The sequence below is a fragment of the Musa acuminata genome, chromosome BXJ1-7, assembly GCF_036884655.1.
Source record: "Musa acuminata AAA Group cultivar baxijiao chromosome BXJ1-7, Cavendish_Baxijiao_AAA, whole genome shotgun sequence".
Lineage (NCBI taxonomy): Eukaryota > Viridiplantae > Streptophyta > Magnoliopsida > Zingiberales > Musaceae > Musa > Musa acuminata.
Window position 1 is genome coordinate 29,864,313 of NC_088333.1, and position 14,610 is coordinate 29,878,922.

Below are 14,610 nucleotides of genomic sequence, written 5' to 3' on the forward strand. Positions count from 1 at the left end.
AATAGGATTAAAATGTAAGCGTAAACTGCAAAAAAGGCTCGTTCGTAAAAGCACGAAAAACAGTTCTGCAGAATCAAACGTAAACGTAAACTGTACTGTATGAAAATACGAGTTTACGTCTGAGTGCAGATTTGGAAGAACAGCACTTAGAATTTGTTCGTGAAAGCGCAGAGAGCAGTAGTGATGAGGGAGGTTTGCAGTAATGATAAAGTGCTCGAAAATAAACGCAAACCAGAGATTTAGAGTGGTTCGGTCAGCCTTGACCTACTCCACTTTTGGCTTCCTCCACCGATGAGGTTGCCGACGTCAACTAGGTGCCTTCCTTCAATGGGCGAAGGCCAAACTTCCCTCTTACAATTTCTCTCCTTTTGACAGGCTTAGGAGACAACCTTTACAGACCTTTCTCTCCTCACTTTACAACTGAAAACTTGAAGAACAGAAGGAGGAGACTTAAAGGCTTTACAACACTTTTGAGCTTCTTAGAATCACAGAAAAGATCAAGATTTCGATGTAGGTCTATATCTTTTCAGTGCTGAATGGGTGGGGTATTTATAGGCCCCAACCCAATTCAAAATTCGAGCTCAAAACGATCAAATCGATCAAATCCCAGAATTCTGGGATCAGGCGGTTGCACCTCTCAACTGGAGAGGTGGCACCGCCTGGCAGAGCTCGAAGACTGAGCTCAGCCGATTGCTCTTCTCTGCCAGAGCTCGAAGACTGAGCTCGATGGTTGCATCACCTGGCAGAGCTCGAAGACTGAGCTTGGTGGTTGCATCACCTGGCAGAGCTCGAAATCTGAGCTCGGTGGTTGCATCACCTGGGAGAGCTCCAAACTGAGCTCAGGCTGATGCACCTCTCTGCCAGAGCTCGAAGACTGAGCTTGGTGAATGCATCACCTGGCAGAGCTCGAGACTTAGCTCAGGCTGATGCACCTCTCTGCCAGAGCTCGAAGACTGAGCTCGGTGGTTGCATCGCCTGGCAGAGCTCGAAACTTGAGCTCTGGCGGTGCAACCTCTTGGCTGGGGCGGTTGCACCTCCCAACCCCACAGCCCAGGCGGTTGCACCTCCTGGCTGGGGCGGTTGCACCTCCCAACCCCACAGCCCAGGCGGTTGCACCTCCTGGCTGGGGCGGTTGCACCTCCTGGTGCAATCTGGGTCCGAATGGTTCACTCCATTCGGCCCACTTTGAATCTTTTCAGGGGCCCAATTGCCCCAAGATTAAGCTAATGGGATCACCTCCCATTTTCATGCTTAATCATCGTGCTAACTACGATTAACTCTAAGACAACTTCTGCAGCTTTGCTCCAATGCGTCAATCGCTTCTTCCGGCGAGTTTCCGGCCAACTTCCGTCGATCAACCGATAACCCTCGGTGATCCTTCTGCGGACATCCGGCATACTCCTGGACTTGCGACGATCCACTTGGCGAGTTCCGACGAGCTTCGCTTGGCAAGCTTCTGGACTTCTCGGATCTGTTCACGCTGAACCTCCGACGACCGTCCGAACTTCCGTCGAACTCTCGAACTCCCAACGTGATCCTGATCTTGACTCCGGGGCAACACCTGCTGCTTGTCTTACTTCTTTATCGTAGTTAATCCTGCACACTTATCTCAACACATAGATTAGATAACAAATGACAATTGACTTCATCATCAAAACCCGAGATTCAACACTAAGTGCCTTTATGATCCTAACAGTTATGCCTGGTTTTCTCATTTTGTTTAACACCTAAGAGAGATTAAATGACTTTTGTCGATAATCAAGAGGGTCACTCTATCATTCATCCTCATATATTCAATAAGACGGACTACACATATTGGAAAACATGAATGATAATTTTTTTGCTTTCTATGGATTTTAATTTATAAAATATTGTTGACTTTGGTTTTCAAAAATCCTCTAAACCAATGAATAAATGAAATGATTTTAAGAAAAAAATATTTATATTAAATGCTAAAGCTATTAATGCTTTGTTTTGTGCTTTGGACAAAAATGATTTTAATCGTATTTTGACTTATGAAACTGCACATGATATTTGACACATATATGAAGTTACTCATGAAAGCACAAATAGAGTTAAAAAATGTAAGATTAATCTTTTGGTACATAGTTTTGAATTATTTAGAATTAAGCCAAACGGAACCATTGGGGACATGTACACTTATTTTATGATTGTTGTCAATGGTTTGAAAGCTCTTGGCAAATATTCTAATCTCAAACTTGTTAACAAAATTCTAAGATCTCTTCCAAAAAGTTGGGATCCAATGGTAACTACTATTCGAAAAGCAAAAGACTTGAACAATTTTCCTCTTGAAGAACTTATAGGATCATTAATGATCTATGAAATGACTTGCAAAGCGCATAACAAACATGAGAATAATTTTTCAAAGAACTGGAAAGATTTTACATTTAGAATCAAATAAGACCACTCGAGCAAAAGCTCAAGTGATGATGCTAACATAGAACTTTTGATAAGAAAATTTTAAAAATTTATAAAAAATAATAAGATCAATTATACGAAACTAGAATCTAAAAATAAACTTAAAAAGGACACAATCATTTGTCATAAATACAAGAAGCCAAGGCACTTAAAAAATGTGTGTCCATAATTGAAAAAGAAGTTACTAAGGTAGAAAAAAATATTTAAGGTGACATGGGATGAATCAAGTGCATCGGAAGATTGAAGATCAAACCAATAAAGATAAAGTGATGAACTACTCATTAATGGCTTTCGATAGTGAGGTATGTGACTCCCATGAAATGTCTTTATCTTACAATGAATTATTTGATGCATTTTATGATTTGTATGATGAACTTAAATTAGTTAGTAAGAAATATAAATTGCTAAAAATAGAACATATTTCTCTCTCTAGTAAATTTGATAAATTAAAAAATAAATATGATAATTAAATGTTAACTTCTTGCACTAAATGTAAATAGTTAGATTCAGTCAAAAAGCAAAATATATTATTACAATAAACATTAGAGAAATTTAAAATTAGAAATAAATAATTAAATATAATTCTTGCTAATAAAGGTCATATAAGTAGAAAGGAAGGATTAATTTTGTGAGTAGTAACACTCAACAAAAGCCAACTATATTTATTAAAAAATCCACATTACATATTTTTCATAAGTTTAAGCGTAATTTTTGTGGTATATGTGGCCATTATGCTATAAATATTTATTTAAAAAATATAGCTCTCATAAATTAGTTTGGGTTCCTAAAGTAACCATAAATGACTTACTTCCAAAAGTTAAAGATTGGTAGATCTAACTATGAGGGATCCAAATTTAAATGGGTACATATAACAAACCTATCTTTCTTGTAGATATGTCTATAATCGAAAGCTAGGAGCAAAAGATAATATCTTAATAGTGGATACTCAAGGCATATAACTAGAGATTCAACATATTTCTTAAAGCTCACTAGCCGAAACAACAATAATAAAGGAAAGATCATTGGAATAGAAATTATTGGTAACAAATCAAATCTTTTGATTAAAGATACTTTGTTAATAGATGGCTTAAAACATAATTAAGCATTAGTCAATTGTATGATAAGTGATATAAAATTACATTTGAATCTAATGCTTGTATCATAGAGATACCACATAAAAACTTATGATCGCTTTAAGGAACGATAATGGTTATACTATTGATCTCGATGATTTTTATGATGAAACTTATTTATTGATTTGAAATAATAATACATGTCTTTGGCATAGAAGACTAGAACATGCTAGTATGAAATTAATCATACAAATTAAAACTAAAGAAATTATAAGAGGAATGCATTTTTAAAAATTTCTCTATCTCTAAAACTTATCGAGTTTTCAATAAGGGATGGATGAATCTATTTATGTTATTATTATTTTAATCTCTTAAACTAAGAAAATGATTTTGATGATGATTTTGAATTTTATAATTTGATTTCTTCTCTCCAAAGCAATTTGGATATATCTACTTCTAAAGAATCCTTACCCAAGGAATGAAAGTATATAGAAGCACATCCTAAGGAGCTAATTATTAGAGATGTATAAAAGGTTTTCAAACTCGTTTTTCATTAAAAAATATTTATTCATATGTATGAATCAAGGATTTTACTATTTATTCTCGTATGATTCTTTTTTTTTATTAAAGAGAATATTTATCCTAATGAATCATGATTTTTCTCTTGATTTCTCGGTATTCATGACTTGAGATTTCTTTTATATGAATCAAGATATTTTACTATTTGTTCTCCTATATTATTTTTTGTTATTTACTAAAGAAAAGATTTATCTAAATAAATCATGATTTTTCTCTTGATTTCTCGGTATTCACAACTTGAAATTTATTTATTTCATAGACTTTCTTGAATTCATAAATTGTATACCCTATCACCAAATTAATTTTTCATGATCTTTTTCATGTTATAATTGAAACATTGATGTAAAGGGAGAAAAATTTCACCTTCCCTTTTTTTAACCATGACAAAGGAGGAAAGAGATTTGCTAACTTGCATATCTCAAAAGAGAAGCAAAAAATTGCTAATTTTCACATCTTAAAAGAGAAGCAAAAAATTACTATCTTACAAATCTCAAAAGAAAAGCAAAACTTGTTAGCTTAGACATCTCAAAGAGAAGCAAAAACTTGCTAGATTACATATTTCAAAGAGAACTAAAGATTTACACTTTTCGCCTTTTTGTTGATGACAAAGGGGGAGAAGTTATGATGGATTAAATTTTTAAAGTTTTGGAATCATACATATTATGATGTACCTTGCTGATTTATATTATGATGCATGCAATGATATGTTAACTATGTATATGAAGTGTGAAAGTCACCATCATTAAAATTATTTCGACTTAAATTCAAAGATATTATGATTAGAAGGTTATCATTTTCTAAATTTTAGTTTATTTCTAAATAACATATAAACAGGGGGAGTTTAGTTAAAACTCCATCTTTAATTGGTTATCATCATCAAAAAGAGGGAGATTGTTAAATCTCAGGTTTTGAAGATGAAATCAATTGATGATGTTATGATCTAATGAGCGTTTGAGTGATGCAGGACTAACTTCGATTATGAAAAGGCAAATTGATTGAAGTAGGCGAATCAAATATTAGGCCAAAGAGTTTCATGTTAGAGATTGGACATCAGGCCAGAGGATTAATCGATGTGCTGGAGGATGGACTTTGCGCCATGAGTTCGGGCATCGAGCTAGAAGGATCGGGTATTATGCTAAGAAGATCGGATATTGCAGGTGGTTAACATACCGATGGATCAGGCAATATGCTAAAGGAGAGGACGATGCGCTAAAGGTTTGGATGAAGCATCGGATGAACCAATGACATACCGAATAATATAGGATTCATGTTTGTAATCGTTTGTGTCTTGATCGAAGTAATTTAGGTTTTAATTGTGTTAGTTTTGGGTATAACTATGCCAACTTGATTAGAAGCCTATTGGGCTTGAATCAAGGTTGAATTGGGCATATTGGAAAGCTAATTCAATGACCTGAAGTTGAATTGCCTGTGAGCTAGAAAGTATAAAAAGTAATTTTCTAGAAAACCCAACGGTGGTACCGCCAAGGTCAACGATGGTACCACCTATTGTTTGGCGGTGGTATCGCCTAGACTGGCGGTGGTACTTATTGTTGAATCTCGGATTTTGATGATAAAATTAATTGATAAATTAATGATCTAATCCATGTGTTGAGATAAGTGTTGCAGGATTAACTATGATAATGGATAAGGCATAAAGTAGATATTGGGCTGGAGTCAAAGATCAAATGATATGACGAAGATTTGGATGATGTGTTGGAAGCTTGCTGAGAGTTTATCGGGAGTTCATTGAGAGTTCGTCGGGAGTTCACTGAGAGTTAATCAGGAGTTTGGCAAGAGTTCGTCGGGAGCTTGTTGAGAGTTCACCAAAAGTTCATCGAGACTTTGCCGGAAGAATGATTGACATACCGGACAAAGATTGCTTAGTTAATGTCTTAATTGTCATAGTTAGAACTTAGATTAAGTTAGGATTGAGAGTTAATCCCACTAACTTAGTTAGGGGCCAATTGGGCCTAAATTAGGACTGAATTGGGATAAGAGAAAGACCCATTCAGTGACCCAAGCCAGGGCCGATGGTGACATCGCTTGAGACTCGATCTCCCAGGTTGTTTGGGCGGTGGTACCACCCGGAATAGGTAGTGGTACCATTGGCATTTAATGCTACTAAGTGGTGGTATCGCCCTATCAAGTGTTGGTACCGCCAGAGCCCAGTCTCCGAGTCTTTGTCAAGTGGTAGTACTACTAGACTGGGCGGTGGTATCACCTAGTGTCAGAGTGTCATGCGGTAGTACCGCCCAATAATGGCGGTACCAGAAACCCAAGATGAGACACTTTTTACCTTCAATTCTGAAGCTATTGGGGCCTATAAATATCCTATTCCTTTCTACATGAATGGGCATCAAACTATGAACAAAATCTTAAAGTGTTGGGATGTGAAAGAATTATAAAAGTGCTAAGTGTCCTCCTCCTCTCTTTCTTCAACTTTGTTATCATTAGAGAAGAGGCGTGAGGGTTGTAAGGGTTGTCTCCTAAACCCATGAAAAGAAGAAAGCTTTGTAAGAAGGTGGTTGGTCTTCGCCTATTAAAGAAAACCATTAGTAGATGCCGGTGATCTTAACAGAGGAGGAATAAGAAGTAGATGTAGGTCACAATGACCGAACCACTATAAATTCGGTGTGTTCTTTCCTTACTACTTTCTCATGCTACTTAGCTGTATTCTAGACTTTGCATTTACTCTAAGTAATTATTTTTATTACTTTCTAATACAGGCTTTGTCAAAATGATTGTATCAAAAGAAAATTTTCGAATCAACTAAATTTTTATCATTGTACTAATTCATGCCCCCCCCCCCTTTCAATGCCATATTAATCCTAACAATTGGTATTAAAGTAAGGTTCCTCTTAATTTGGTTTAAAACCAAAGAGAGATGACTTTTGCTAGTAATCTTGAGAGTCATTCTATCACACGTCCTCCCATATTCAATAGAACGGAATACACTTATTGGGAAACTAGAATGAGGATTTTCTTAATTTCTATGGATTTCGAGTTATGGAATATCTTCGAAAATGGATTTCAAAAGTCTTCTTTTCCAATGAACGATTGGAATGATTTGGAGAAGAAGACTTTCTCTTTGAATGCCAAAGCTATGAATGCTTTATTTTGTGCATTAGATAAAAATGAATTCGATCGAGTTTCTATTTATGAAATGGCTTATGACATTTGACATACACTTAAAATCACACACGAAGGCACAGGTAGGGTTAAGAAGTCAAAAATCAATCTTTTAATTCATAATTATGAATTATTTCGCATGAAACCAAACGAGACCATTGGAGACATGTACACTCGATTTTTCTAACCTTGAATTTGTTAACAAGATATAGAGATCCCTTCCAAAGAGTTGGGATCCTAAAGTAACCGCAATTCAAGAAGCCAAGGACTTGAACAACTTTCCACTTGAAGAACTTATTAGGTCTTTGATGACCTATGAAATGATGTACAATGCACATGAAGAACTTGAGACTAACCTTCCAAAGAATAAGAAGGATTTGACATGTAGAACTCAAGAAGACTACTTGAGAAAAAACTCAAGTGACGATGATGATGATGATGATGATGATGATGACTTGGCACTTCTAATAAGAAATTTTAAAAAATTAATTAAAAGAAACAAAACTAAACATGATACTAAGAACAAAAATGAATTAAAAAAGGACTAAATAATTTGCTACGAATACAATAAGCCGGGGCACTTCAAAAGTGAATATCCCCAAGTGAAGAAGAAGCAACCAAAGAAGAAGAAGGCACTAAAAGCTACTTGGGACTTTTGAATCTCATATTTTGATGATGAAACCAATTGATAGTATTTATATTTTAATTTATATTTTGAGTGATGCTGGATGCTTCAATCAGGATGAGATAATTAAAGTAGGAAGAATCATGTTATACCGAGGAAAAATATGTTAGAAGATTGGATGTCGGGCCGGAGGATCGGTCGACGTATCGATAGAAGGCTTCGGGCCGTGGATTCGGGCATCGGGCTAAGAAGAGTAGACATTATGCCAAGGATATTGGAGTTGCGGAGTCAACTAGCCAATTGGATAATAGGTTGCAAGAGAGGATGATGCGTCGAAGAATCGGACGAAGCGTCGAGGGACCAATGACATGCTAGACAACATGATTAAATACTTAGTATTAATTGTCTAGATCGAAGTATGATTTACATGTGTAGGATTAACTACGATAGCAAGGCATGGAGCAAAATGAAGTCCTGGAGTCAAGGATGTGATTACGTTAGGAGTTTGAGAGTTCGTCGGAAGTCCGGACGTTTGTCGGAGGTTCTGGCGGAACCAGTTGAGAAGTCTCGGTGCTTACCAGAGAAGCTCATCAGAACTCGCCAAGAAGATCATCGCGAAGTCCAGGAGCTTGTCGGGAGTCCGCTGGAACATTGCCGAGAGATCGTCGGAAGTTCGCTGGAAGCTCGTCGGAAGAATAGACATAGGGACTTGTTTAGTTTAGCAAATGTCTTAGGATTTCGTAGTTAGCACGTAATTGGGCTTCGATTTGGACCAAGAAAATTAGGGGCCAGCTAGGCCCATGTAAGAACTATGTTGGGCTCAATAAGATGCCCAAACGGTGCCCCAAGAAGTCTCACCATCATGGCACAGTTTTTAAGACTATGTCAAGCGGTGGTACCGCCAGTCTAGGTGGTTGTACCGCCCCTAGCAGGGTGTCAGGCGGTGGTACCACCAGTCTTGGTGGTGGTACCACCCAGCACTACCTCCCAAGTGGTGGTACTACTAGACCTGGGCGGTAGTATAGCCCAGGGCAGTGTCAACGTCAGACTGACACTAGGCGGTGGTACCGACCGTGCCCGAGGAACCTGAGATGGGAAAGTTTTAGGCTCCAAATTTGAATCAACTTGAAGCCTATAAATACCCCTCGCATCTCTGGTTAAAGCACACAAGCACAGAGAATTTAAAGAGGGAAAAACATTGTTGTAATCTCTTGTGAGAATCCACCTCTTTGAGTCTAAGTGTTAGAATAGTTTTGTTAGGATCGAAGCAGCACAGTGGGGGGGGGTGGGGTGAATTAGTGCAGTGGATTAAAACTCGTAAGTTTTAAAATGATTTCATAAATGCGTAGAGATTTCGATTCAACAAAGAATGACTTGGTAAAAGTAGCTCGAGTAAAGTAAGGAGATGAAAACCAAAAGCTTGCTGCTATGTAAATAAAGGTTTTAGAAAGGTAAACACTCACACATTCAAGGAACACACCAATTTAAAGTGGTTCGGTCAAATGACCTATATCCACTTGCGAAGCCTTCTTCGATGAGGCTCCCAACTTCCACTAACAAACTACTATGAAGGGGAAGGACAAATACCCCTCTTACCACCTTTTACAAGTGGTTCACTGTTAGGACTCTAGCTAGGAGAGTCCTAATTGAGAGGGACATTCATGTAAAACCTACCTAAGCCGACCCCTATTAAAGAGGTGAAGTGGCCGGCTAGGGTTAGGAGGTTATTTCTTAGAGAAGAATAAGGAGTTGTAAAGGAATAGGAGTCTTGAGTAGGAGTCCTATTAGGAGTTGGTTAGAAGAAGGAGTCTTGAGTAGGAGTCCTATTAGGAGTTGGTTAGAAGTAGAAGTCTTAAGTAAGAGTCCTATTAGGAGTTAGGGTTTAGAAGCCCTATAAATAGTCATGTATTCCACCTCTTTTCATAAGCAATAGATGAATCTTTTCTGCAGCTTTTGAGCAGCAACTTGGAGGGAGGAACCCATATAGAGTTCCAAGGAGGCTGATCCCCTAAAGAGATCAACCCCAAGTTTAGAATCTGCAAGGGTTCTAACAATTGGTATCAGAGCAGCATTCTTAGCATCTTGCTGCCCTTCCATAGCCATCCATCAACCCTCCACAACCGCCCAAAGCAATTTTCATAATTTCTTAAAAGATCATTGCCAAATTCCGTCGTCATCTCCACCACCACGGATTATCCTTTGATCTCCCCGTGAAATGCAACAGGTTCTGGTTTTCTACCTTACTGCTGCTGCAATTTAGTTATTATTATTTGAAAATCTCAAAAAAATTATTCCTATATTGCTGCATAAACTTTTCATCATAAAGTTTTCATCTCTACGACGAAAGATACATTGCAGAATTCCAACCGTATAGCATCGTCTTTTTAATCTTGCTACTGTGTTGTTTCTATCCAAATCTCTATGAAATATTTATGACATCTTTGAGATTTCCTAACAGGAGATTTCCTTTAGTTTTGTCAAAAAATTCTCAATATAAACCATTGATATTTTATGTCTAATCTGCTATACTTAAAAATCTGCACTGTAAAATTTCAACCGCATAGCACTATTTTTTTGATCTTGATACTATATTGTTTCTATCCAAATCTCTATGAAATTTTTATGATAGCTTTGCCACTTCCTAACAGTGGATTTCCCTTTGGTTTCAACAAAATATTCTCAATATAAACCACTGATCTTTTATGTCCAATCTGCTATACTTAAAAATCTATGCTGCAGAAAATTTCAGCCGTATATTGTTGCCTTAACCCATCTATTTGCAATCTTTTTTGAATGAAATTTCTTATACACTTCATAGATCATCTTGGCTTCCATCTAAGATTGATCTATTAAGAAATTCATCTTTAAAACGATTTTGTGTGGCTGCAAATTTTCGTCGTAACCCGCTGAAATTTTTTGACGAGAATTCTGCAATCGCAACTTGCACCAATTTCCTTGCTGTTATACTGCCCAAATTTTCTTGATTAAATTAGATATCCTTGCTGTCATATAAACTGTGATTTTTCTATCAATTCCCTCCTCAATTCTCTCAATTTTTGGTGGAAATTACGTTGAGAAACCGTTGTTTCTTCGACGACAATTCTACTCTTACAATACAACACATACTTGCTGCAACTTCCACTGATTTCTATCAAACCTTTGCTACCATCTACCACAAATCCAAAACTTTCATCTACAGCCCTAAAACTCCACTAAGTCACACCCTCAAACTGCACCCAAAATAGCCACAAAACAAGTCTAAACCGTAGCCTACATCCACCAATCTACCAACCCTTTCGACCATGACCTCTCTCAACCAATACATGTCCTTAACCCGACAACAAAAGAGAGATCTTAACATCACAGATTTGGCAGCTTATACTATGGCATCTGAGGAGGTAATCAATGCTAAATTTAAGGCTTTCGAGGCGCGAATATAGGATAAGATTCGGATGCTCTTTACCGAACTTAGATTGGGCCGACTACTAAGCCCGAAGAAATCACATCAAGGAGAGAGCTTTGCCCAATCGCACAAAGCCTAAAGATATGACTTTCAAGAGAGGGGAAGCTCTATGACCAACCCCAATTATCCATGCATGAGAGTGGACTTCCCTAGATGGGAAGAAGGAGACCCGATTGGTTGGATCTCGTGCGCGGAGCGATATTTTCGGTACCACAAAACCGCAGATGCATCTATGGTGAAAATTGCAGCTATACATCTTGACGGGGATGCTAAACAGTGGTTTGACTAGTTTGAACATACTTATGGAGTTCTTTCATGATGATAATTCAAAGAAGGATTGTTGATCTACTTCAGACCAACCGATTACGAGAATATTGACGGACTAGCAAAGATCCGACAAATCTCCACCATTCAGGAGTACCAAACCGGGTTTGAAAGGTTATCTAATCAAACTCATGATTGGTCTCAAAAATAGCTATTGAGGACCTTCATTGAGGGCTTGAAGCCGGAGATCCGAGGAGAAGTTAAAGCACGACAACCGTACACGCTTATGGCAACCATATCTTTTGCACAATATCAAGAGGAGCAATTGAACCATGAAGCTCGAAGGACTAGGGTCACTCCTCAACCAACAATATTAAAGCCCTCAGCCCCCCCTAGTGTCGACCAAGTCCCTACACCAAAGAGGTTAACAAGAGAAGAGCTTCGGGAGCGATATGCGAAGGAGTTATGTTGGCATTGTGATGAGCCGTGGAGCCGTGAGCATCGCTGTAGTAAAGGGAGACTTCTTATGATTGAACCAATAGAAGAAGAGGTCATTAAACATCCAGAAGAGAACCTTGAATATAAAGAAGATGCGAAAGAAGAGCCACAACCGACTGACGTTACAATACACGCACTAGCCGGCTACTCAAACCCACAAACGATGAAAGTTGGAGGCCTTCTCAAACAACAACCGATCACTATTCTCATCGACACGGGCAGTACTACTAACTTTCTAAATAGTAAGCTTGCTGTTTGGATAGCATTACCTATCGAGAATCGCTGCAGTTTTGATGTTAAGGTCATCGACGGACAGATTTTGAATTGTGATCGTAGGAGAAACTATTGCTGCAGGACCAAGAGATAATTACAGATTTCTTCCTTCTCCCTCTTAACAATCATGAGACCATGCTCAAAATTAAATGGTTAATGACATTAGGTGATATTTCCTGGAATTTTATGAAACTAATTATGAAATTTTATAGTAAGGAGAAACAGGTGACATTGCACGGTAAACGTGGGGGCGACATAACAACGATTTGCACACAACAAATGGAGAAGGTTTTGCATAAAGCATGCAGCAGATTTTTGGTACAACTTGAGCAGCAAACTAAGGGAGAGCCAACAAAATTTGAAGATCCAAATCTACTTCCTTTGCTTGCTGAATTTTTAGATATATTTGACGAACTGCACAACCTACCTCTTACCCGTCGGCATGATCATTGTATAATGATTTTTCTAGGCAAATCTCTAGCAAATGCTAAGCCATATCAATATCCATATCTCCGGAAGGATGAAATAGAAAGAATTGTAAAAGAGATGCTCAAAACAAGTGTTATTCGGCCATGTTGCAGCCCCTACTCTTCACCAGTACTCCTCATATGAAAGAAGGATGGAATATGGCGATTATGTGTTGATTACCGAGCTCTAAATGATATAACCATCAAGGATAAATACCCTATTCTAATAGTAGATGAGTTGCTAGATGAAAGGGAGCATAAATCTTCACAAAGCTGGACCTTCGATCCAAGTATCATCAAATACAAGTATGCGAAGAAGATATACCGAAAACCACCTTTTGAACACACAACAACCACTATGAATTTTTGCTTTCTTCAAAAGAAGGTGGAATATCTTGGGCATATCATATCAGAGGAAGGTGTGGTAGTAGACCCGTTCAAAATTGGAGCAATGCAAAACTGGCTGACCCCGAGGAACAGAAAATTGCTACATGGTTTTCTGGATTTAACAAGCTACTATTGCAAGTCCGTGAAAAACTATGGAGAGATCAGTGCACCACTTACTTCCTTATTGAAAAAAGATGTCTTCCAATGGTCGGACAGAGCCTCCGCTGCCTTCGACAAACATAAGGCAGCCATGACAACGACGCCGGTGCTAACACTACCAGATTTCAACCGACCCTTCATTATTGAGGCCGACGCATCTAGAGTCAGAATTGGAGCCATTCTCATGCAAGATGGTCGACCACTCACATACACTAGCAAGGCATTATCTCCCTCCCATCAAAATAAGTCAACATATGATAAGGAGATGCTCGCCATTGTGCGCGCAACAACGAGGTAGAGACCCTACTTGATTGGCCGACGATTTCAAATTAAAACTGACCATAAAAGCCTCAAGTACTTTTTGGAGCGAAAGATATCATCCCCTGAGCAGCAAAAATGGATAACAAAACTTCTTAGATTTGATTATGAAATAACTTACAAAAAGGGGAAAGAGAATGTTCTTGTAGATGCGCTTTCATAGCTACCCGAGCAAGTTGAAGTTTCGGTTGTTTCACTTCCAACTAGCAACTTTCTTAAGGATATTAAGATGAAATGACAGGAAGATTCAGAGACTAGTAAGATTATAAAAAAAAATTGGAGGAAGCACCAAACCCCATGGCTCATTACAATTGGGACTCAAAAGAATAACACTATAAGGGACGCATTGTGCTTATGATAAATTCTATTTACATCTTCATGAGCAAATTTTGGACAAAGTTATTCCTAAATTGAAAAGGAGTATGACATATCACCCACAAACCGACGGCCAGACGGAAATAGGTGCTTGGAGACAGCCCAAAGCCACTCACCAAATATGACTACCCAAGGAGAACTTCAGACTCAGCCAAGTGCCATTATTGATCGACGGATCGTGACTCGACGACGACGATCCACTACTGAATTGCTAATACAGTGGGCAAACCTACTAATAGAAGATGCCACTTGGGAGAACTATGATTGTTAGGATCGAGAGCACTAAGAGGGGGGGGTGAATTAGTGCAGCGGAAATCTTATAGCGATTAAAAACCAAAAGCTGCGTTCGTTCAAAAACTGTTATGATGCAAAAGCAAATTCTCAGTTTGTATCTAAGTGCAGTTTGCGTCTAAGCGCAGATTGCGTCTAAGCGTAGTTTTGCGTCTAAGCGCAGTTTACGTCTAAACTCAGATTTACGTCTAAACGCAGATTTACGTCTAAACGCAGATTTACGTCTAAACGCAGTTTTACGTCTAAACGCAGATTTACGTCTAAACTCAA